This window comes from Stegostoma tigrinum, chromosome 17, assembly GCF_030684315.1.
Source record: "Stegostoma tigrinum isolate sSteTig4 chromosome 17, sSteTig4.hap1, whole genome shotgun sequence".
NCBI classification, from domain to species: domain Eukaryota; kingdom Metazoa; phylum Chordata; class Chondrichthyes; order Orectolobiformes; family Stegostomatidae; genus Stegostoma; species Stegostoma tigrinum.
The window spans coordinates 19,093,991-19,119,759 of record NC_081370.1 but is presented as its reverse complement, the minus strand read 5'-3'; the positions used below and the strand labels follow the sequence as shown (position 1 = coordinate 19,119,759).

The 25,769-nt window shown below is 39.3% G+C and overlaps 1 protein-coding gene across 1 annotated transcript in view; it reads left to right on the top strand.

Moving 5' to 3' along the window:
- The first annotated feature begins 500 nt into the window (after positions 1 to 500).
- tesmin (testis expressed metallothionein like protein) overlaps positions 501 to 25,769 on the top strand; it is a 62,760-nt gene continuing 37,491 nt past the window's right edge. The window contains exons 1-2 of the mRNA XM_059651838.1: positions 501 to 573; positions 20,810 to 20,877. The gene's annotated coding sequence lies outside the window, so the exon portion shown is untranslated. The remainder of the gene's footprint in view (positions 574 to 20,809; positions 20,878 to 25,769) is intronic.

Here is a 25,769-nt window from a genome sequence, read left to right as displayed (position 1 = left end):
TTTTGACTTAAAATATATGCAGTATTCCATGTTCCGCTGGGAATTAGACTGGAATTTCCTCAACTCTCTTTAACGTACCACCGTGTACAATAAAGTAGGGATTATAAGCTCTGAGGCAACCATGGCTACTATGAACTCTGATGGTGAGGTATGTCAGCTATAATCATATTCCAATAAGTTCTTACAGTCCTTGAACCCTGCTCTCTTGAATTTTTACTGATGGGTCATGACAATTTTCAAATCTCAGAATGGGGGAAAAATTTTGGAAAGCAGATAAGAGGTGTCTCCCACTTAGAATAGTGATGAACATTTATGTGCATTTAAAGAATTGAAACATTGGTCCTGGAAATGCAAACTGAATGTGCTAATAATGTTGCTGACATGAAGTTAATACTAACTGATTATTGATTTTAGGCAGAAACAAGAGAAGCTGTCGCAAGCATTGCCACTGAATCTAAAGAGGACATCCCGATATCTGAAGTCTTGCCAGATGAAATCAACAGACAGATCTCACCACCTCATCATCTTGCCATGGATCAGGGTTCTCCACTCAGAGGCAGTGCTAGCCCCTTGGTAATTTCTGTCACTATGACATATAGAACATTTGCCCATTTGTGTGTTCTTATCTTTATGATTTAACTTACTAAATAGACATCAATCCTGATCATTTAATAGTTAAACAACATGTATATTCAATTTTGCTAATGATAAAAAAGTGAGGCCATATTGTGATGACAGCATAAGGAATCTGCAGAGAGTAATAGAAGGGTTGCGTGAGTGAGTGGAAACTTGGTCATTGGTGTTTGATGATAGTGAAATGTGCAGTAATGCGCTTTGGTAGGAAGAATCAAAAGGCAGATTGTTATCTAAATGCAGAGAGATATCTGAGAAAAGGCGCAAGGCAGAGTGATCTGCGTGTTCTTATGCTTGAAACACAAAAGATTTGCATACAGGCACAGCAAATAATTAGTAAGGAAAATGGACTTTTGGCCCTCATTGCTAGGGGCTTGGAGTTTAAAAATAGGGAAGTCTTGTTACAATTGTACAAGGTATTGGTGAGGGTGCACCTGGAGTACTGCACACAGTTTTGATTCCCATATTCAAGAAATGATATGCTGGCATTGGATGTAGTACAAAGGAGATTTGCTAGGCTTATTCCTGGAATGAAGGGGTTGACCTATCAAGAATAGCTAAACAGGCTAGGATTTTATTCATTAGAATTTAGAAGATTGATGATTGTATTGAAACACACAGGATTGTGAGGGGGCTTGACAGGGTAAATGTTCAGGAGATGTTTCCATTGGGGTGGGGGGGAATCTCAAACTAGGGCATAGTTAAGGAGGCACTTTTAAAACTGAAATGCAATGGAATTCATTCTCCTAGAGTGAATATGTGGAATTCTCTATCCCAAAGCGTTGTGGAGTTAGATCACTGAAAATTTTTAATGAGGACGTAAGTAGATTTTTGAAATATCATGGAGCTGAGTGCCAAGAGGAGTTGGCATTAGACAGGATATGAGACTTAGAGCAAATCAGCTTTGATTTTTTTGAATGGCAAGGAAGGCTGGACAGCCCAAACAGCCTACACCAGTCCTGTTTCTTTTGTTCTTATAACACAACACTAACGACTTTGATCATTCATCACACTGATCTCAGCTATCAAGTTTACTAATTTTATATCAGATTTTGTTACAAGTAGATTTTGTAACTTTGCATATCCTGTGGTGCTCATTCTTCAACCAAGCTGTCAGCATGAATATGAAGATAACCAGTCATTTGAATCATGGTGAGATCAAATCATCCAAATACAATGACGCATGCAGTTGACTGACTGATTTATGCTGGAAATGTTTGAAGAGAACATTAAGAATGAACAAATAATAAATATTTGCACAAATTAAGAGGGATGAGACTAAAATTAGTCGATATACATAAGTAATGATTGAATATCCTTAGCATCAGAAATGGAGATATTCACTGACGATTACTCAGTGTTCAATACCATTCTGAATTCCCAAGGTACTGAGGCACACTGCTTGTGTGCAACTAGATCTGGAAATAATTCAGGCTTGGCCTGATTAGTGACAATTGCAGCACACAAGTGCAAGGCTATGACCATCTCTGACAAAAGAATATATAACCGTCTATTTCCTCATTGTGTTGACAGCATCTCTTGCAACATTAGCCTTAAACCCCGCTGTCAATGATTTGGGATTTACCATTGACCAGAAGCTGAACTGGGCCAACCATAGGAACACTGTGGCTACAAGTGCACGTTCAAGGCTAAGAATTATAAGATAAATAATTCACCTCCTATATCTTCAAAATATGTCCACCACCTGGAAGGCACAAGTCGGGATTTTAATGGAATACTCTCCACTTGCCTGGATGTGCATTGTTTAAATAGAACTCAAAGGATTCTGTGCCATCCAAGAGAAAGCTTGAATGGTACCCCACCCACACTTTAAACATTGACACCCAATACCACCAGTGCACAGTGGCAGCACCAAATACACTGCAGCAATTCTCTAATCCTCCTTTTATAGCATCTGCAAGGAACACAATCTCTACCACCTCAACGAATGAGGGAAGCAGACACAGTGAGATCCTAGTACCTTTCAAGTTTGCCTCCAGGTAATACACCATCTTGATTTGGATTTATATTGCTGTTCCTTCCCTGTTGCTGGCTCACAAACCTGGATTCCCTTTCTAACAGTAGTGGTACCGATACTATACGAGCTGCTTCTGGTCATTAGTAATACCCAGGGTGTTGATGCTGGTGTATTCAGCGATGGTAGTGCTACTAATTTTAAGTGGAGATGATTAAAATTTCATGATATCATTACCTGACACATGTGTGGCATGAACATTACATGTCATTATAAGATTATTCATAGCCACCTTCAAAAGGCAAGTACAAATAGAGATTTTCCCTTCCCAAAAACACATTTGCAAAGTAGCATTGAAAATGAATGGGTGTGCATGAGCATTGTGAGAAGAGGGGGAAATGACAGCACAATAACCAAGTAACACTAAGAAGATTACCTGGAAAGGACTAAGTTTATTAAATCCTTAATTTTACTTGTGATTAGTCTGATCTAGTCCATCCCATCCACTTTAATTTAGCCTTCCCAAGTAACTGACATTGGGAAAAAAAAATTATCAGTTTTGTTTCTACCACAGTGAATTATGCATTGTAATCAATGATAGTAAATCCACTGATTATTAACAAGATGACAAACAATACAGCAGACTAACCTGTCTTTATTAAAAACCTTCCATTGTCATGCATTTCCTGACTCCAAATCATACTTCCTGCCACCATGAGTTTTGATCAGTACCATAATAAATACCAGTCAATTTTTAAAATCCAAATGCCTGACACAGGTTCTCGGCTGTGTGCAGTAATTTCTGAAATCTTCCTCCCAATTTTCATAAATTTTCATAAAATATTATAGTGGGCAAAGTGATGGATTATATACTAGGAACTAATAAATAATTTAATATTATTTGTTGATAAATGTGTCCATATTATTTGTAATGAATTTTTTAGAATTTCATAAATGATAATACATATCAGCAGCATTCTAAGAAAACACTTGAAGGTAACCAGATTGATGTCTGGGTGTATGATGCATTGCAGCACTTGCTTCAATGTTTTATCCTGAAAGGTTGTTCATTTTGTTCTGGCCTTCTTCATGCAGCAGTTGAAGCCTAAGGAAAGGGCTGCAATTTGCTAACAATATCACAAGTTGTATCAATTAGAACTACACTTGTTGCAGAAGAAGACAAACTATATATAGTTTGCTGGCAATTTGTCTGTTCTGTAAAAGTCAAATTTCATTCAGCCAGATTTCAATAAAAGAAAGAAAGCTTGGCCTACTTTCATTGAACGGTCAGGCAATGTAGAATGTGTAATTCCTACTGACATTCATACAGGTCGCCTGCTATCTTTTCCATGCTAATATGTTTAGTATTTGGATAGAATTAAGTTCAATTATCGTGGGTGCCCTGTACAAAGGGAAGCATTTAGAAGAACTTTTGGCAATAGGTGAAGGTTGGCCATACGTGCAGTGAAATTCTGTTAAAAAAAACCTGATTCCTCTAAACATGTGATCACACATCATGAATATATGCAATTAGGCAACACTCAAACTATATAAAGTAGTGAGATGGATTAACAAATAATCACAAGCAACAATTACGCTTAATATATCTCTATATTTACTTCATTTTAGCAACCCTTAAGACCATTAACTGCTGTTCTTCAACCTTTCCATCCACCTGTATGTGATTTCCCTATTTCCAACCACAACCTATGCCAGGTAAGCGATTGGACATAGTCAGTAAGCATTTGCGCCTGGGTAACTATTTTCATTGAACTGCAAAAGTTTGGAAAGCAGCTATCAGGTAGATAATAATAATTTAGTGCTCTGACCTTCATTATGGGTAGTTTGTAACTTGCTTCATTTCAGAATGTTTGATGTTTTCACTCAAAACAGCATTTTGCCATATGTTAGTTCGTTCACCTGATTTAGACTGGATTAAGTCATGAAATGGATTTCCTTCCTACCCCAATCAATCAGTTAGGAGGTAAATTCGCTGCCTGATGTGTTACTGAACTCCATGAACTAGAATGTCCCAGATTCAATTCATGGTCTGCGCTGATAAAATTGATTGTCAAGTGACACATTGCCATTGCTTCAGTATCTTTGTGGAGGAACCATCAATCTGAGTTAGATGCCTGATTGTTGTATATAATGAGGCCTGGACCTGACAGTATGTTGATATAGGAGGATTGGATTAGCCTCTGTTGTGATACCTTTCATGATCACAATCTGAATTATTAATCAATTTGCTCATTCTAATGGATGCTATGTAAATAGCCATATTTTAAATTGACTCAAATCATTTGGCTAATGAATCCTGAATTATAGGACAGCAGCAGAAAACAACATCATTTTTCTGATATTTTATTATAGCTATTATTTATAAAATTATTCTTATTCTTTTTACTAATGGCTGCACTTTTGAATGAATTTTTGTGTCTCCAGTATGAGCCAAGGAGTTGGGATGTCATGTTGAGGTTGTTTAGGACATTGGCAAGGTCTTTTCTGGAGTACTATGTGCTGTTCTGGTTTCCCTGCTATGGGAAAGATATTATTAAATTGGAAAGGGTTCAGAAAAGATTTACCAGGAATGGAGCTTTGAGTTATAAAAATAGGCTTGATAGGCAGGGACATTTTTCACTGGAGCCTAGGAGGTTAAGTGACCTTGCGGAGGTTTATAAAATCACGAGGGGCGTAGACGAGGTAATAGCAAAGATTTTTTTCACCAAGGGTGGGGATAGTTCAAAACTAGGAGGCATATTTTTAAGATGAGAGGAGAAAGTTTTAAAAAGGACATGGGGGCTGACTAATTTATAGAGTGGTTCATTTGTGGAATTAACTGTTAGAGGAAGTGGCAGATACAGGCACAAGTTACAACATTTAAAAGACATTTGGATAAGTATGTGATGAGGAAGGGTTTGGAGAGATATATGTCAAACACAGGCGAGTGGGACTAGTTTGGTTTGGGTTCATGATTGGCATGGACTAGTTGAACCGAAGGGTCAATTTCCATGTGTATGTCTCTATCAGCTATTCTGAAAAGTCTTTGCATTTGCAGCTTTTCAAACATATTTTGCCCAGTTTGCATGATTGATGATCAGAGGGCTGTGAACTTGCATGTTGAAATTTAAAGAAGGAATAAATGGTGTGGAATTTTTTACACATGGCAGGTCAGGAACACCTTCACCATTGAGTCATGGCATTAGCATTCTGTCTCTGAGATCCACAAATAATCAGAGAGTGTGAGTATATGAAAATATGCCAGATTTGTCAAAGGAACTATTTCTCATTAAAGGAATCCAGGCATGATTCAGAAAGGCTGAATTGTACACGAGTGTAGCAAATTCAAAAATGGAGAGGAGATGAGAAGGCTACCACTCCCCAAGCCAAGTTTCTCATTCTCCGCTGGAGTCCAGCTGTAGGATTTCAGGAACTGCAATGAGATGATTTTTCCCAAGGAGAGAGGAAGAGACAGCCTTTGAAAAAATGGATGTAAGTAGACAAGGAACTTAGCAGAAGTGTGGATATTCTAACCTAGAGTCAGGATACTATGAGTAGAGGAGAGGGCCAGTAGGGTACCCTTATGAAGACTGATTGTCAGCAGTATCTTGGGAACAGGTAAGCAGAAAGCCATAAGGCAGGCAGTCAGCAGCACTTCAAGGAGCAGATGAGAAGAGATGTAGGAGACAGGCAAAGAAGAACAAAGAGGAGGAGGTGAGAGATGGACTCTGAGACAGGCAGCCAGCAACAACTAGAGGAGCTAGTGAGCACAGTAGCCCAAAAAACAGGCATTTTGAAAGAAGTGAACAGTGAACTCACAGGAAAGCTATAGGTAAAATAATCAAGAATGGTATCTACATGTGCAATGAAACATCCATCAACAGAAAGAGTTGCTAGTAGTATGCATGTAGCATAGATGGCTATCAACTTTACAGATTTATTTGCGCTATTAAAAATGTATTTCTGTGCCACTTGGACATTCTGGTCTGTACCAACATGGCTATTCCTGTGCATTTGCCAACTAGCTGCTTTGGTCACCAGAGTAACGCGCTTGTTGATTATGTGATTCAGTGCAAGATGAGAATTAACTATTGGCATTCATTACAATGTTACATATTAAAGATAGGCAAAGTGAAAAAACATGTACTGTGTCAGCATTCATGAGTCCTGCAATTTTTTTCTTCAATACATGCATGATTCTGCATGCTACCACATGCCACTGTGCATACTGCTAAAGTTTGGAGTCTGCCCAATGCTCAAACAATTAGCATACTCTTGTCAGCGCCACATTGTAGCAAGACCTAGAAAGAAACAAAGCATTTTACTCCATCCTTACTGACCTGGTAGATAGTACAGAAGATATTTGCAAACACATCAAAGGCCCAGTCAATTTTTATGCAGCAATTAGTAGTCTTTTAAATGGTTGTTGGTCCCATTGCTTTCTCTGCACACAAAGCACAGGCATCTTTTGGTGTTAATAGTTTGTGAGAAGACTAACTGTCCAACAAGAACTGCAAAGATATATCAGAACAGGTCCCATGCTGAATAATATTAGATCTCAACATAACATTTATGTTTAATACCACTTTCTACCTATTATTCTGTGTTGGCAATGTTTAAATCAGGATTTTTGCACAAATCAGTTATTTGAATTAAATTTACTTTAACTCTTTCTATTCAAGAAGAACAGTAAGATACGGGCTAACTAGGAGTGGCAAAACATACATTTAAGGATGAAGGTTCTTTATACAATGTATGATCAACATGCTGAATAGGCTTCTCGATAGCAGGAGGAATGAGGGATGTATATTGCTTTTTGTAGCATGAGTCAAAGATGGGTTCGAATTTGTATCAGAGATAATGGGAACTGCAGATGCTGGAGAATCTGAGATAACAAGGTGTGGAACTGGATGAAAACAGCAGGCCAAGCAGCATCTTAGGAGCACAAATGCTGACGTTTCAGGTCTAGACCCTTCATCAGAAAAGGGGATGGGGAGAGGGTTCTGAAATAATTAGGGAGAGAGGGGGAGGCAGATTGAAGGTGGGTGGAGGAGAAGATAGGTAGGGAGGAGACAGACAAGTTAAAGGGGTGGAGATGGAGCCTGTAGAGATGAGTATACGTGGGGAGGTAGGGAGGGGATAGGTCAGTTCGGGGAGCACGGACAGGCCAAGGGGGCAGGTTGAGGTTAGGAGGTAGGAAATGGAGGTGCAGCTTGAGGTGGGAGAAGGGGATAGGTGAGAGGAAGAACAGGTTAGGGAGGTGGGGACAGGCTGGCCTGGTTTTGGGATGCAGTGGGGGGACAGGAGATGTTGAAGCTTATGAAATCCACATTGATACCATTGGGCTGCAAGGTTCCTAAGTGGAATATGATTTGCTGTTCCTCCAACCTTCGGGTGGCATCGTTGTGGCACTGCAGGAGGCCCAGGATGGACATGTCATCTAAGGAATATGAGGGGGAGTAGAAATTGTTTGCGACTGGGAGGTGCAGTTGTTTGTTGCGAACCGAGTGTAGGTCTTCTGCAAAGTGGCCCCCAAGCCTCTGCTTGGTTTCCCCTTGTCCTCACATACCACCCCACCAACCTCCGGATACAACACATCATCCTCCAACACTTCCGCCATCTACAATCCAACCTCACCACCAAAGACATTTTTCCATCCCTACCCTTGTCTGCCTTCCAGAAAGACCACTCTCTCCGGGACTTCCGTGTCCGCTCCACACTGCCCCTCCCACCCCACCAGACCCGGCACTTTCCCCTGTAACCGCAGGAAGTGCTACACTTGCCCCCACACCTCCTCCCTCACCCACATCCCAGGCCCCAAGTTGACTTTCCACATCAAGCAGATGCTCACCTGCACATCCGCCAATATGTACCCGGTACCTGGTGCAACTTCCTCTACATTGGGGTAACCAAGGGGAAGCTTGGGACCGCTTTGCAGAATACCTATGCTCGGTTCGCAATAAACAACTACACCTCCCAGTCGCAAGCTATTTCAACTCCCCCTCCCAATCCTTAGACATGTCCATCCTAGGCCTCCTGCAGTGCCACAACGATGCCAGCCGAAGGTTGCAGGAGCAGCAACTCATATTCCGCTTAGGAACCCTGCAGCTCATTGGTATCAATGTGGATTTCACTAGCTTCAAAATCTCCCCACCCTCCCCACTGCATTCCAAAACCAGCCCAGCTCGTCCCCACCTCCATAACCTGTTCTTCCTCTTACCTATCCCCTCCTCCCACCTCAAGCCGTACCTCCATTTCCTACCTCCTAACCTCAACCCGCCCCCTTAACCTGTCCATCCTACCCAGACTGACCTATCGCCTCCCTACCTCCCCACCTATACTCACCTCTACAGGCTCCATCCTGGCCCCTTTAACTTGTCTGTCTCCTCTCCACCTATCTTCTTCTCTAGCCACCTTCGATTCGCCTCCCCCTCTCTTCCGATCTATTTCAGAACCCTCTCCCCATCCCCCTTTTCTGATGAAGGGTCTAGGCCTGAAACGTCAGCTTTTGTGCTCCTGAGATGCTGCTTGGCCTGCTGTGTTCATCCAGCTCCATACTTTGTTATCCTGGGTTCGAATTCGTATTCACATGTAAATGACGTTAAAGATTCAACCAACTTGGATATCTCTCAACTTTGTGATCATTTTTATTTTCCATTCACTATATAGGTTTTGTATCAGCTGAAAGGTAATACACAGATGTTGGTCATAAATAGTACAAATCCTGGGCAACTAAAAACAGTCCATGTACTTCCTCCTGGTCAGATGATGGACAACAAATCCCAGTGTATCCAGTTCAATTCATTGGCTGGTTCAATGGAAAACACTGCAATCCATCCAGGTGAAGGTACAGTACCTATTAAACAGAAATTATCTGAGAGCAGAGAAAGTTATCCCAGCTGAGAAAAATAGTCTCAGTCAAACAAAAGGATAATTTGTGTAAAATGCATTGCTTTGTGCATTTGGGAGAGTGAGATTCTTCACCTCACTGATCTGATCCGCGATGCTTGCCATCTTGTGTACAACATTTAGTTGTGAACAATTGTTGGGCTGGATTTTGCATTTAGTAGTGGAACAACCTCACTGACCTGTGATCTCAATGGAAGCTACCATCAAAAATCTTGTAACTTCTGCAGTGTGGTTTCCTCCCTGTCCTGACAGCAATTTGAATCTGGCACAAGGGAAAGGGAATCTCCTGACTTACAACAGCAACATTGTCAATTAATTAAGTCCGTAGATAGATGCATTGAAACGCAAAAACGAAACTGGGAATTAAAAACATTTAATATCCTTCACTCCTAATTTAAATTTTCTGTTTGTGAAAAGGGAAATAATGATTGAACTTAAACTGAAGTCTAATGATGTGAAACTGTATAAACTGTATGTAGGCTGTACATCCCAATGGCTGATGGACATTTAAAACAATATATCCCATTAATTATTCGCCGCTGGCAGCTTGACACATGGTCTTGCAAGACTCAGAAAAGTATATCCACACTTGATGTGATTCTGTTATCGGAACTCATTTATTAAATATTCTGGACTATGCTAACGGTGGCACCAGAAGCTAATTTAGGATCATGAACCATGCCTACAGTATGATACATTTGTGTGTTGTAGAAGTTACATACATAAATACGAGGGACCCTGCTTATGTAAGCAAAGGAATTTGTACATGCATTGCACCATTTTAAAAAGATAGCCAAACTCTGCCGCATCCCCATGGAAAATGTTCTGACTAATCACAATCTATTTGTCTGTTTGGAGAATTAAAATTGACAGTTAACTGTCTTGCAATATGTCCATGTGATCTAACTATGGCCCGACCAATCAGCACACTCTTCTCATTCTGTATAAGAAATTTTTTTTTAAAAGTCTGTTTCTTGTATCTTAGTTCTGATGGATGCAAGATGAAAAGCTTCAACATCCAGTTTCGTTTTAGCAAATGTTTAAGTTTTAATTCTCACATTTCACATCAATTTTTTACAGGCCACTTGTCATTGACGATCTTAGCAACTATATCACAAATGCTCATCAATAACCAAAGCTACACTGGCGTTACAGATACTCTTTCATCTTCTTATCAACCTTATGAAGCACTATTATTGTAGTGACTCAACAGGCTCCAACCATTTGTGCCCTTATACTTCAAGGTTATTATTTATCCTTGCGAAGGTCGTTACCTTTCGCAACATACATTCTTAACTAGGTTCCCACGGGAATGGAAACATATCCTACAATTTTTATAATCTCTGCTACTTTGTCCATCATGCTTTGAGAATTTGCTTATTGCTGCATTTGTCCATTTTAAGTTATCAATATGCATTTAAGTATCAATCTTAATCAATTCTCTCATCCAGGTCCTGGCCGATGGTTCTGGACAAAACTCTGAGCCAGGTGAACCTGGATACTCTTTCCTAAAGATATATTGAGATCCTTCTGGACTCTGCAGGTGTCACGTCCCTCAGCTCTTACACCTCTCACTGCTCAACCTGTATTCTACTGATTGTTGGAGCTTGGTTTTTAACACCTATAACTGAGTCCCTTTAAGCACAACACCTTCCTTTTGCTTGTTCTTTGTCCATAGCATTGCCTAGCCTCCGAGCCAGCTATCCCTATCTTCAGCCATAGGTGGCTGTGATAAAATGATTACAGTTGTATGACTATTAATGCATGGTCTGCATCCAAGGATGGAGTACACACTAACCTCACAGTTCCCCAAAACCTGCCACAAAATGGTATTCTTAATGTTCTCAATGTCTTTTTTAATTATCCAATTCTTTTGCCTGTAGCAATCCAAGGAGACTTACCAATGTCCTTGTGATGTCTAGATGGGTGCTCTGGTAGAGGTGGTACCTCATGGTTGAACATCTTGACATCGTCCCAGAGGCCAACCTTATGGCCAAAGAGCTTTAGTGGTATATGTTGATCAGTTGCTTAAATCTAATGTGTACCCAGATCTCCAGCGTAAAGCAAAAGGTTAGTTCGGGCTTCTCACAGATTTTATCTGTGTAACTAAAAGATCTTTGACTGATATAACATACTACTTTCCATCAAATGGCTAAGTCCTGTGTTGGCTTGTTGCTGACATCAGTTACTTCCATGATACATTGGCCTCTGCCTTAATTATGTTAAACTCCCGGGTTATTTCAGTGTCACAATGTACTCCATGAGAGCACATTTTGTCACCTTGATGGGTGCTGCACCCTTTAAGTTACTTCACACTAAACTATCTCTTTCTGAGATTGCATGTGGTAGCATGTCACGGTGCACATCAAAATCAGATCTTCTGGCATTCTGATATCTTCAACCTGGTGAACAGTATGAGGCTGGGTCCATGATGGTATGGTAGCACCAATCCCATTTTTAAGACCTAGGAAGAAACTTTACAATTTGTTTGGATGGGTTATGGCTGCACCATTTCCCTGAGCTTGGTGAGGCACAAATAGTGCCCGCTTTACTGGTTCTGGATTAATTAAATTTGGGCCAATATTCTCGGCGTGCATATAGCTGAGCATCAGTCCAAATGGATAGTCTCACCATCCAATTCTCTGTAATCAATTCTATGTTATCAATGATGTTTTGAACCAGTGCATTGAGTTAAACTTTTTACTTGCTGCACTTCTTGTAAATCTGTGACTATGAGTGCATTTTTTGTCCAATAGGCCACAAATTACAAGCGCTTAACACTCCTCACACCACCCACTAAATGTAATCATTTATACTCAAGATTTCCCATGAATTTAGGACTTAATTAGTGTGACTAAAACATATTCTGTATCTTCTGTTATACAATTCAATTTGTGTTCTGCCCAGCCATCTGACTCTGGCTGCTTACAGCTGTTGACCTTTGACAACTTAAATTATAGGTCATTCCTAATGTATTTGCAGTAACATCATCTTTGGATTCCCTATTCCTATGATACTGTCTTAAGGCAACAACACAGCAGCAAACAATGTGGCAACTTCCAATAACCTTATGTTTCTACATTAAAGCATCCTAAATCAGCACATCCTAACCAGTCAATACTATCAACAAACAGTTCTTAACAATATTATCCTTCAAGTCCTGGTTCATGTTTAGAGGAAGACAAATTAGTTCATCTTGGTGAAACTGTAACCATTCCTACAAGTCACATAGTCCCATTGCAAAATAGGGCTGCATTCTCATTAGAAAAAGGTATTGGGGGTGGTTTACCTGAAGGTCAACACGTTTGAGGCGAGTGGGGAGATTGAGAAGGAGTGACCTTCAAGGTAACCTCAGTGGTGCAGGAATTGAACACATGTTATTGGTATCACTCTATGTCATGAGCCAACATTCCAGCCAACTGAGCTAACAATTTCAACAACAACTTTGTATCATTGGGTGCCTTCAGCAGTTGCCTCCTTGTTCTCCTTAGGGTGGTTGCATGCCTTGCCCAAGATGCAGGCAGGTACTCTTGCTGATATAGGCTGCTGGTGCTACCAGGAGTGTGTTCACTGTTACTGCTACCCAGCGACTGCCATTAATCTGGTTATTTACTTGAAACACAACAGTTAACAGATCTGACCATCTGTTGGGAAAAAAATGCTTGTCATAGACCTGGCGTTAATGCCACGTATGGCATTTCTGGAAAGAAAAGTACCAACTTCATCACTAAGATTTTTCTTACAATTGAGCTGTACAGGGCATACCAGACCACATCTCAGCTGACACACACTGCTATTGATATAATATTTAGTCAGTTTCCAGACAGATATTAATAAACCATGACAACACTCGCCCTTCAAAAATGACACTTTATGCAACTAGATATCAGAGCCCATTAAGCGGTGATTCCCAAACAGCTCAATTATACATCTCTGTATTCAAATATGTCAGTGACTACTTTTTGGTTCGGGAAATCAATTCCAGTTATCTCCTTCCCTTGGAGTGTCTTTAACTACAACCTGCCCCTTGTACAATTTTACACACCCCACTAGTTATGATCCTTCAGATGCCTTGGAGAAATTTTACAGTCCAATTGATTATTAATATAACACATTTAAATCCAAAATCAAACATTTCTGGTTGATTTTGCTTTTTTTTATTATCTTAGATGACATTTTGTCTTATTCGACAGTAACTTGCTAAATTAAGCTACACCTTTTGCATCTGAAATTCATCCACATTTAAAAACATGTTATTAATCTGCCAGGTTTCCTCCAAAACATAATTTATTTCTCTTCAAATGAATCATTTCCTTCATATTCACTGAAACCGTCAACACTGCGTGCCTTTTTAATTGTTTTTAGATAATCTCATTAAACTCAAATGAACATAATTTATTTTATAAATTCCAAATTCTCATAAATGACTAATCAAATTTTTGAAATATTGGGAATTTTGATATACCTCTTAACAAAAGTGATAACAGATCAATTCTGCTTGAGGCATAATGTATTAATCCAGTGGAATGAAATCTTAACTTGTTTGCAGGAACAATTAACTTCTATTTGTCTGTTTCTCCAAAGGAGCTGAGTGAAACAAGCTCCAATCCATGCACTTACATCATTGTCCATTTTTTCAGCTTCATTCTTCAGTTGATATTTGTCAAATTTTCTTCATTTTAACACTTTGAGCCCACAGAATCAAAAATGGACCATATATTTACAAGTTCCGATTAGCAGTATTTAAATTTAACATTTATTCTCCTGTTGAGAATTGATTTAGGAACAAAATCCTCAAACCTTTAAACTTTGCGTGGCTTCTAACCCAAGATCATTCCAAGGCAGGATTAATCATAATCACTCCAAACATTCTAATTTACACTATCAAATATAAAAGAATAATCACTAAAGGTGTGTGAATTTTGATTCTGGATTTAAAAATCCAAATATTTACCTGAATATCCTTGAATCACAATTCTGGTCAGTAACCATGATTCCAGAAATCATTCTTTAAAAAAGAGGACTTTATTTATAATCTTTCCTATGGGTTAAATTACTTATTGTCTTTTTTAACTCCTGAAATGCAATAAGGCTTATCCACACACAAGCACACACCCAATCTCCTGAACACGCATTCAAATCAACAACACTTTTCTTTCAAAGAAAAGTTTTTAAAACTGCTATCCAACAACAGGCTCTCATAGCCACATGGAAAAGAGAAAGAAAAAGGAGATTTCAGCGTTTAATTGACAGACCTCAATTTTCCCACCTCAGTTGACTTTATTACACTCTCATCACAGAAGGATACTCCTACAAATTCTATTCACATCAAAATAAATAATTGCATTTGAACAACTGAAACATGTGCTTGTGACAAATTATTCTTAGACCAATCTTACTCTAATTTTCTCCAGAGGTATTTCATATGCATTAAGCAACAACAGCCTTAAAAAATACAACAGCTAGGCCAAAGAGGGTTAATAAATCTTAATAAATCTCTCTTGGCTCTAGCGTGCGCACACACACACACAAAGATAAAGCCATTAAATACACAAACAAACCATACAAGATTTTTTCAACAGTCATCTAGGATTCTGTGATTAACGCCAAACTCTCTTTTAAATCTCAACTTTGTGAGCTGAATAGAACAACATTTTCTCTTTGTAGCCAAACACATAAGGAGTGTTGTTTGCTGAGTGGTTCACCTCCTCTTATCTCAGCACCAACCACTTGCTATTGTCTGTTAAGTTTCCTATCAAATTCCATCGTACTAAACTCACACAGTGAATGGCTCACGTCTCTGTGTAAGCCTCTCATTCTGTTTCATATTTTATGAGAGTCCTGCTGCAATTGTTCTTTACATTTAATCATTATTTCTGTCTCTGACTTCCCTGACATTTATACAAAATTATTGCTCCTTTCTCCTTGATAACAAAGTGTGGAGCTGGATGAACACAGCAGGCAAAGCAGCATCTTAAGTGCACAAAAGCTGACGTTTCGGGCCTAGACCCTTCATCAGAAAAGGGGGATGGGGAGAGGGTTCTGAAATAAATAGGTATAGAGGATAAGATAAGTGGAGAGGAGAGTATAGGTGGGGAGGTAGGGAGGAGATAGGTCCATCCCCGGAGGACGGACAGGTCAAGGGGGCGGGATGAAATTAGTAAGTAGGATTTGGAGGTGCAGCTTGAGGTGGGAGGAGGGGATAGGTGAGAGGAAGAACAGGTTAGGGAGTCGGGGATGAGCTGGCGTGGTTTTGGGATGCAGTGGGGGAAGGGGAAATGTTGAAGCTTGTGAAATCCACATTGATACCATTGGACTGCAGGGTTCCCAAGCAGAATATGAGTTTCTGATCCTGCAACCTTCGGGTGGCATCATTATGGCACTGGAGGAGGCCCATGATGGACATGCCAGCTAAGGAATGGGAGGGGGAGTTGAAATGGTTCGCAACTAGGAGGTGCAGTTATTTATTGTGAACCAAGCATAGGTGTTCTGCAAAGCAGCCCCCAAGCCTCCGCTTGACTTCCCAAATGTAGAGGAAGCCGCAACAGGTACAGTGGATGTAGTATACCACATTGGCGGATGTGCAGGTGAACATCTGCTTGATGTGGAATGTCATCTTGGGGCCTGGGATGGGGGTGAGGGAGGAAGAGTGGGGGAAAGTGTACACTTCCTGTGGTTGCAGGGGAAGGTGCCGGGTGTGGTGGGGTTGGAGGGGAGTGTGGAGCAGCCAAGGGAGTCCCAGAGAGAGTGGTCTCTCCGGAAGGCAGACAAGGGTGGGGATGGAAAAATGTCTTTGGTAGTGGGGACAGATTGTAGATGGCGGAAGTGTTGGAGGATGATGCGTTGTATCTAGAGGTCGGTGGGGTGGTATGTGAGGACTGGGGGATTCTCTTTTGGAGGTTATTGCAGGGGTGGGGTGTGAGTGATGAGTTGCGGGAAAGGCGGGAGACATCTCTTATCTCTGCTCCTTTCTCCTTGTTCCCTTTTCTCAGTTTATCCCATTCCTTATGCTTGTCTTGAGCCCCAGGCTCCTTTAGCCATTTTACTTTGGATCTTCTTATTTCTAGCTACTAGAGTTTGGTGAGTGACCTTTCAGGCCCCTAGCCATGGTTTCTGCTTGCAGTGTCTGATGCCAGCTACAATGCTGTGCATCTCAGTGTGTAAGTAGAAAATAGAGTAAAGGACAAAATACAAGGCCCCTGAGCTCACCCTTCCTCACTTCTCGGATTCACAATTTCTACTGTCTTCTCTTTCTAGGAACATACAAAAAATGCAAAGACTGCAGAAGCAGGAATAGGACAATCAGCCCCTACTCCACCATTCTAGATCATAGCTGATATCCGGATCTTGTTATTTCCCCGTATTCTTTGATGTCATCAGTAACTGGGAACCTTTCAATCTCTGTTTTGAACTTACTTAATGATTACATTTTCACAACACTCTGGAACAATGAATTCCAAAGATTCACCAACTTGTTCTGGATTTCTTATTCCTCTTTATAATTCATAAGACAAAAGACATAAAGCACAAATAAATGGGCCATTCAACAAAATCATATAATCTGATAATCCACAACTTTACTTTCTTGACTTTTATCTATAATCCCTGATTCCCATACTGATTAAAAATATGTCTGTCTCAGCCTTGAATATTCTGAAGTCCCAGCCTCGAAAGGTCCCTGCAAGAATTCCAAAATTCACTACTCTCTGAGTGAAGTATTTCCTCCCCTTTGCTGTATTAAATGCAATGCCTTAATCTGAAATCATGCCCTCTGTCCCACAAAGAGAAACAACCTCTTCACATCTGAGATAACAAGGTGTTAATCTGAATGAACACAGCAGGCCAAGCAGCATCATAGGAGCAGGAAGGCTGACGTTTTGGGCCTAGACCCTTCATCAGAAGACCCTTCATCTCTGATACAACCTCTTCACATCTGCCTACTAGCCCCTAAGAATCTTATGTATTTCAATAAAGTTACCTCTCATTCTTCTAAATTCTGATGAGGACAGGCTCAACCCACACAACCTCTCCTTATAAGAAAATCATTCTATTCAAGGATCAATTTAGTGAACATGCTTAGTGAACCTTCGATGTCAGCATGTATTTGTTTAGGTAAAGGGACCAGACTGTTTACAGTATTCTAGATATGCTCTAAATAGCGCCTTGTATGGTTTTAGCAAGACTTCCTGTATTTACTACTCCATTCCCTTTGGAATAAAAACAAACATTCCATTTCCTTCCCTATTACTCACTGAATTTGTATGCTAGCTTTTTGTAATTATACATGAGGAGTCCAGAACCCTCTGTACTGCAGCTTTCTGTATCCACTTTAATAATATTTAACTCCTCTATCCTTCCTGCCAAATGTTCTAAGTGTGAAACTTCACACATTTTCACATTATATTTCATCTGTCAAGGTTGTACCCATTCACTTTACCTGTCTTTATTGCTCTGTATAGTGCATCATTACCCCTTGGCTTCCAACCTATATCTGTCACATGCAAACTTGACAATAATACATTCACTTTCCTCATCCAAGCCATTTGTGTATATCGTAAAAAATTGTGGTCCTGGAACTAATCCCTGTGGCAATCTACTTGTCAACCTAAAATTGCCTCCTTATCCCAACTCTCTTTCTTCTATTAATTAGCCAATCCTCTATCCTTCAGAATATATTACTCCAAAACAGTAGCCTCTATCCTTAATAAATAGCCTTATGTATGATATCTTATCAAATGCCTTTCAGAAATCCACTTATCTTACACCAACTGGCTTCCCATTATTTTTCCTGCTAATTACCTCTTCAAATAATCAGAATAATTTTTTTCCCCTGTCCTGATTGGTTTGCCTTTTATTCTGAGACCAGGTCCCCTAGTTTTAGGCTCCATAACCAAGGCAAACATCCTTTCTGCATCTACACTGTCAATCCCTTTAAGAATTTTATCATTTTCTATGAGATTGCATTGCATTTTACTAAACTCCAGAGAACACAGGGCCAATCTCCTTAATGTCTCTTTATTGGAAGCTGCCACCATCCCAAGAATCAGTCTGGTAAACCTTTGCTGTACCTTTCATGGCAAATATATCCTTCTGTGGGGGGACATAATATTCCAGGTCTGGTCTAACCAATGTTTTATACAGTTTAAGCTAGACTTCTTTCTAATTCAGAAATCAGATGACATCTGGTTATAGTCCAACAGGTTTATATGAAATCACAAGCTTTTGGAGCACTGTTTCTTCATCAGGTGAAGCCTGGGATTTGAAGATATGGCTCAGTTATAAGCAGCACGGTGGCTCAGTATAAGTAGCATGGTGGTTTAGTTATAGGGGGCATGGTGGCTCAGTGGTTAGCATTGCTTCCTCACAGTCCATGTACTTGGATTTGATTCCAGCCTTAGGTGACTGCCTGTGTGGAGTTTGCAATATTCTTCCTTTGTCTGCGTGGGATTCCTCCAGGTGCTCCCATTTCCACACAAAATCCAAAGATCTGCCAGATAGATGGATTGGCCTTGGTAAATTGCCCAGTAGTGTCTAGGGATGTGCAGATTAGGTGGATTAGCAACTGTAAATGTGGGTTACAGGAATAGATCAGGGGTCCGAGCGGGATGCTCTTTGGCGTGCCAGTGCAGAGTCGATGGGCTGAATTGCCTCTTTCCGCACTGTAGGGATTCTATGATTCTATATACAATGAATCAGCACTCATGGCCCAATACAGCAACTCATTCCATAGGTCTACTATTCTTCAGGAAAGGAAGAAATGTGTAATATCTATTTCAACCCCTCCCCAACATATCTAAATGATTTAATTTATTAGTATAAGCACAATCTAGACACATTATTTTACAGACATGGATCAAATTACCAGATTTTTTTTACTGTGGTATATAGAATCAGTCATTTGGGTAGGTAATGTGTATTAAGCTGGAAATGAATCTTGTGTTGCACTTCTAAACCTTTGATTATCTTGCGAATAGGCCAACTCTGAAGACAGTATTCACAATGAGATCTCAGTATGGTCCTATACAGATAAAATTGTCATGTTTTTACATTAAATCATTCTGTGGATCGTAGCATAGAATTCTGTTCATTGAGCACTTTTGCCTTATCCCGAGTGTCCACTCATACATGTTGCAGGAGATATTTCAATCATCTTATAACAGTCTATGGCACTTCTCTGACTCCTAACAAATCTAAAAAATAGCCTTTATTACTTCTACTGTATTTATTCACTACCCTCTTCTCCAATGATCATTTAGTTAATCCCTAGTATTTTTTGTCTCCCTTAATTGCACAATCTACGTGTCTCTTTTCATATGAATTGTACTCTTTTAAATCTGTGAAAATATTTTTGTTTAAATCTTAGCTGCCATTTTACATGACCAGGCTGCCACCTTATTTTATCCTTGATATGTTACTTTTAGGACCCTGTATATGGAAATATATTCTTAAAGATATGCCATTTATCTTCATAATCAATAGGATCTCCACTGGATAGAGTTGGCTAATTGTTTCAAGTCTCATACCATTTTAGTAAAGTTTGATATTTTAAAATTTAAAATCAAGAGTGGATTCTTGCTACTTCTGGTTCTACTAGCCAATTGAAATCTAATAATATTGGTCACTGTTTGCTACATTCTTTCTGGCTTGGAGGTGTGAGTTAGGTTTGCTATTTACTAATAGATATGACAACACTGATTTCTCTTTAGCTTGTTCAGTTAAGAATGTAAGTTTTACAAATCCTTCAGCTCCATTGCCATGCCAAATGATCTCTCATTGTGCAAACGAATGTCCAAAAAATTTAAGTCCTCCATGAAGCAGATGTGACTAATTCAGAGGCCTTACTCATTTGTGTCCATGGTGATTACCTGTGATCTGAAACCTACCTTGTTTGTCAATAACAAAACAGGCAGGATTCACAGCATGGGGCATGTATCAAGGTTTGGTGGTAATATCCCTTACGTTCCAAAGGCTTACCAACAAGGCTCACAAATGAAAATTACCTCTATCTACATAGTACTGGAACCTGCTGGCAACCTTCCGAACAGCTACAGGACAGGAGGGATAAAAGGGGAAAATAAAAGCACAACCAAATGTAGTTTGGTTGTACAGTTTCAGAGTACAGGAATATTGCAAAAATACTGACTTGCTTGTACAAAATATGCCTGATGCCAACATACCCACATGTTGCATTGGAATTGTATATATCCAATTGTATATCAATTTATATCCAAGTATCAAAGTTGTATTATGTTGATGAGTTTTATTCTTAAACTGGATTTTTTTTAAATCAAGTGGCTGGTTTCCTGGGAAAAGTGTTACCTATGTCAACACCACAAGCCTCAAGTTTGAACATACAACAGGTAGGGTCAGAAAAATTCTGTTTGGCTTATTATAAAGCTAAGTTATTTCATTTTAAAATGAATTACTTTGAGGCATATGATCTATTTCAAATAATATAATGTTATAAAATGTAACATGGGTCCTATACTGCTTCAAGCTCCCTTTTCATTATCTGAACAATGGCTCAAATGTTATGGTCAGAGGCAAAGTAACAGTGCTCCTTGAACAAAGCTGCCAAACCCAAGCTGGAATAATCTATGCACCATGTATTTTCCCTTTACAGACATTAAATTAACTTTGCCAATTCCTGGGAACCTCCAGGCATCCATCATTGGTAAAATAGCCAACCACATTGTAGAATTCTCTAAATCTGCAAATCAGGAAGTAAAATAGATGGGCTACTCTTCATTCGTACATGCAAATTTAGAAAGAGCTGAATAGAGATTGGGACATTAGTAGCTCAAACATCATAAGTTTAAAAAAACAAAAAAAATGCTATTATCATAATGAAAACATTTCATTTTATACAAATATGAAATTAGCTTTCCAGGAAGCTATAAGGTAATCAACGAATATTGCAGTGGTTATAGTTGGGTACCAAGATCTAAAAAAAACCTTATCAATTCAGTATAACAATTTTTAGGCAAAGATTTTAACAGCAATATTGCAGCATTAAAGGGAAAATTCTAATTAGTTCAGTCATTCCGAATTGATTTCAATCTGAAGACATACCAGCCATGTGGCAGAGTGTGGATTTTCTGTGTTTAAACATGTATGTTTAGACAGCAGATAATATTGCCATGATAACAACTGTAAACTCTGTCCGTAATATTATTACCTCCAATTACAAAAGAATTCTCTCTATTGCAGTGCTGCTACACATATATTTCTTTTCCAACCTTGTTAGTGGTCTAATTTCTGAGTGGTCATATGTAGTGGAAAATGGAATTTTTACAGTTGCCAATAACAAAGCTATAAAGATACTCAATTACATTACTAAAGTGCTGTAATATAATTCAGAGGAAGCACTAATAAAAATGTATTGTGGTCTTATTGGGCTGAATGCAGTTTTGGTCACAAAAAAATGAGAGAGGTAGTCAAACATTGGAAGCATTTTGGAGATGAAATACACAAGGAAGATTGCTGGTATCAGAAAAGCAAGTCATTAGGAAACACTGGAGAAATATAGCTATAAAATTGGAAGTTGAAAGCAGTCAGCTTCCTAGGGATCTGCCCCGGACCACTGTACTTCCAGCATGACCCAGATGGTAAAGCAGTTTGAGCAGGGTGGATCCACGAGGACCCCGTGAGTTTATGAAACAATGGATGAAAGAGGCAATTACATTATATAGCTGTACTGTCGGATGTGGTCTGCATTTTCTAAATGTCTATTCAATAAGTTCACCATCACTCACCAAGAATCAGCAAATCGCCCCAGCAGCAGAGCTACTTAAAAGGTTAGAAAACAACAAGTTTCTGTGAGGTGGCTTAATTCTGCCCAGGCTGAGTTTAGAGATGTGTTGTGCTTTGTGTTTGTGGTTGCATAGTTTATAGTTAATGTTTTCTGAGCTACTTCTTACAGTCTATGAGGACAGATGAATATCTGCTCCAGGTATGGGACCTGTGGTGGCATTGACTCTTAGTCTATTATATGACCTGGAAATGGAGCTGGCAATGGGGGAAGCTCTACTGGAAGGGCTGTACACAGACCCCCGTGTCTCTAAGTGTTTTTAAAAAGCAGTTATAATAATTCTGCTTCACTTATAAATAATGTCCAAACAGACTCAAATTCAAAAACGAGATGGTCACTGAGCCATGCCACTTCTTTCAAACTGATCTGGGCTACCGCCAGCACAAGGCAGCCTAGCCAGTGATGAGCAAGGTCATTATCACTCTCAGGTACATCTTCAGGCTAGTTGAGGCAGAAATGACAGACAGACTACATCACCTATCACAGGATCTATAAGGTCACAGAGTCTGTCTGTTTAAGACAAAGGTAATTATTGACTTTTTGTTCAAGATGACAGTTAGTATAAGATATGCTTTTGCCAGGATAACACAATGCTATTAAAGGTTCTATGAGATACTCATGTCAATTTGAAGAGGTTTAGTAATTTCAAGGGTTTCCATTCCATAGATCAACAGTTGGTATACAATCCAGGCAAGACCATCATGTTGGTAAATTCTTGCAACAGCCAGGATGGATTAATCTTTCAGCAATCAGCCCTTGATCCCTCTGAGAGAATCAGAGCTGGCTGCTAACAGGTTTATCAATCAAATTTGAAATGGTAGCCTTGAGAATGAGCTGTGGAATTAACAAGAGAATGCATCTTTTAAATTTAGAAATGTGTTATGAAATAGAATTACTTAATATCATGAATTTTGCTTTCAATTTGAGGTTGAGATCCTGGCTTTGAAATGACTGTCCTAAAGTAAACAAAGGTAACTACAAGTTATGAAGAAGTATTGGCTAAAATGGTCTGGGAAAATTGTTTAAAAGGTAAAATGGTAGGTAGGTGGTGGAGAACATTTTTTTTAAAAATTCACATAATTCTCAATGAAAGTATATTCTACTGAGAATGCAAGATTCAAAAAGAAGGATGAATTATCCAGAACTATCTAAGAAAGTCGATTGTATCAAATTGAAAGAAAAGACCAGCAAAGTTGCAATGATTTGTGGTGGACGAGAAGGTTGGAAAAAAATCTAGAAACCAACAAAGGACAACTGTAAATGAATAGGAGAAGGAAACTGATTATGAGAATAACCAAGCAAGAAATATAATTCATAAAATATGAACTTGCTGTATAAAAAGGAGGAGCTGAAGTACATATTAACTCTTGAAAGGATGATTCTGGGGAGTTAATAAAGAGAAACAAGGACATAGCAGGTACTTTGAACAAATATTTTACATCTGCTTTCATATTAGAAGGCATTAAAAACATGCCGATATTTGTAGAAAATCATGTGGCAGTGGAGGCGTTGAAAAATTATCATGAGAGAAAAATTACCCATTAACATGCAGGTACTTACATGATTAGGTAGGAAAATGGAATGTTGACTTAACTGCAAAAGGTTTGGAATATAAAAAAGAGGGAAGTCTTGCCACGACTATACAGTGTGTTATTCGGACCCACCAACAGTGTTGCAAACAATTTTGATCTCCGTTTAAGTTAAGTTATAGAAGCTGTTTAGGGAAGTTTCCTTGTGTTGATTCCTGGGTTTAACGGTTGGCATGAGGAAAGTAGTTTGATTCTAGAAGGACAATGGGCAGCAGTTACATAGGATCACCATTATCTGCAAGTACCCTTCCAAGCCCTTCACGAGTCCCTTCAGTGTTGCTGTGTTAACATTCTGGAACTCCTTCCCTAATAGCAGTCAGTCTATCTATAGCAAATAGTGTTTCAAGAAGGCAGCACACAATCGATTTCTCATGGACAACTAGGAATGGGCAACAAATAAGAAGTATCCATGAATGAATTTTTAAAAATTAGGGCATGCAGTTTCAGAATAATGATCGCCAATTTAAGACTGTGTGAATAGGAATTTCTACTCTCAGATGCAATTAGCCCCAATACAAATTAAGCCACCAAAACATCTTTTCTGTAATTCAACAGCACATGTAGTGATACAACATAAATAAAATATTCATCTTTGTGTGTTCCCATGATGCCTGTCTTCTTGGTGCCTTTGCACATCATTACGCTCCTAGGCAATGCTCCCTGAATGGCTGCAGCATTTCTGCAAGCGGGCTGTTGATTTTCACTGAGGGAACCTGCAATTAACCTGGATGGATACCATAAAGCAGGTCTGAAACTTTTGACTCAGCTTTGGACTGTGTGCCAGCAAGTGTTGCTGAATGAGAAATCAGGAATATGGTGCATAGAGTGCAATGGTAGGTTGGTGAATGAAAGGTTGGTTGTAAGAGATAATGTGAAAATGCAATCACTGGCCTTAACCACGTACAAAGTCATGGTTTACTGACACTGCTCACAATCAGATTCTGACCATTGATCTCCTCTCACCACCTATGCCCACTTGCTTCATTCTCCATGGCATGAAAGTCTGTTTCCCCTTCATAGAGTGTAAACGACCTCTGTCCTGAAGTCCATCTTCTTGCCAAATGCTTCCAGTGTGTCCTGTCACTAGATTTTGAAGCTCAATTGTCCTCACCTTCTGTTTTCTGGCTGGGTCTATTTCTACAGTGCTGCTCCCATTAAAGAGGGAACAGACTATTTCTGAGATCCATAGAATAGTTGGAACACTACTTCACACATTTCTTCGTTCTCAGTCAGCAGCTTTGGTTACTGGGTAGGATGTAGAAATTATTTAATTGTGGAAGCAGTATGAAATTAACAACCAAAATGAGCAGATCACAGATTGTAAACCCATGCTCAAAAGTCAGTGCAATCAAAGTTGTAGCAGTAGGCTTTTCAGTTGAGAAAGGAGGCATTTGAGAGAAGCTTGTAAGTAAAGATACAGAAAACATTAACTGGAATGCCCTCAAAAATATTTTCACCTGAATTGTTTTACTGTTACATTGAAACTTCATCGGGATAACTCTGTGGTTGCTGATTGGCTGAAATCATTCTTATGTCCATTTTCACTCTACTTGGCTACATTGAAACCTTAGGTAATAAAGGCAGCATTGGACCAATCTTAAGATCCATTCCATGTTAATTTTAGTTTATTTTAACTGGACAGCAAATAAAGCACTATTGTTGCCTTTAAGGCTACTAAGCTAAATGTCCTCTCTTAATTATAAATACATTGATTCCCTGCTGTAATGTGCACATACACATAGGTTGAGAGGATATTCAATTTTACTATACTTCCCTTCACAGAATATACAGTATTCAAGACAGTCTCGTTGTCTTGGTGTAAGCTTGCAAGGCATCTCTTTGGTTAAAGTAT